The 933-nt window shown below is 45.1% G+C and overlaps 1 long non-coding RNA gene across 1 annotated transcript; it reads right to left on the bottom strand.

Annotated features, from left to right (window-relative positions):
- Window positions 1-286: 286 nt before the first annotated feature.
- LOC106675506 (uncharacterized) lies at window positions 287-658 on the bottom strand. The gene is made up of 2 exons (XR_001341955.4): window positions 576-658; window positions 287-488 (listed from the first exon to the last, which is right to left on the bottom strand). It is a non-coding gene; the product is annotated as an uncharacterized LOC106675506 (long non-coding RNA).
- Window positions 659-933: the final 275 nt, after the last annotated feature.

Raw genomic sequence — 933 nt, 5'->3', positions numbered from 1 at the left:
TGTATAGATGTCTGTATGTACCCTATTTTCTGCGTAATGAGTGGGGCAATCTAAGATAAGATAAGATAAGATAGAACTTTATTAATCCCTCGGGTGGGTTCCTCTGGGAAATTCGATTTCCAAAAAAGCACAGCACCGACAGAAGTTACAGAGTTACAGAATATTATATATATATACACACACACACACACACACACATATATATAAATACAGAGACAATATAAATGTCACGGGCTGCGACGGCAGACCGTGGAGTTGTAGAGAAAGTAGGGCCCAAACGCGAGACTCAAGTGAAGGACAGTGGATTTATTTATGGCGAGTGGACAGAAACGACAACTATATACAATTCAAGCACTGTGACTCCTGTGGCGATTCCTCCAAGAATCCCACACAGTGCACGTGTCCATAGCAGTGAAAAGGTGACAACTCCAAAAACCCGATTCCACTCTGTGATTTCCCCTCGTGACGACGTTCCTGACTCCCGACTCCTGGTGACACAAAAACACACACAGCTCAGCAGGCAGCCTTTAGTAGCGAAGCCGATCACAACACACTAATCTACGGAGGTACTTAACAGGTTCGACTTAGTATAATCCCGCACCGACTGGGGCTCCGCCACCTTCTTAAATAAGGCGCCCCTCATGAAGCCATCAGCTGCAGCTGGTGAGGACTAATGGGTGGCAGGTGCGGCAGTCCCCAGTGCGGGAACACTTCCGGGTCGCAGTCCCCTCAGCGACCCCAAAACATCCGGGAGCACCCAGGGAGAAAGGACAAAAAGGGAGAGAAAACCACCATAACATATGGAAAAACATATACAAGAAATACATGAGCTCTGGGTCATCAGACCCAGACCATGACAATAAATAAAATATACGAAGGGGATAAATAGAATAAATAGGAATAAAAAATAAAAATACAAGTGAATTTCACATT

This window comes from Maylandia zebra, linkage group LG16 (assembly GCF_041146795.1).
Source record: "Maylandia zebra isolate NMK-2024a linkage group LG16, Mzebra_GT3a, whole genome shotgun sequence".
In the NCBI taxonomy this organism is placed as follows: domain Eukaryota; kingdom Metazoa; phylum Chordata; class Actinopteri; order Cichliformes; family Cichlidae; genus Maylandia; species Maylandia zebra.
This window is presented reverse-complemented; position numbering and strand designations above follow the sequence as displayed.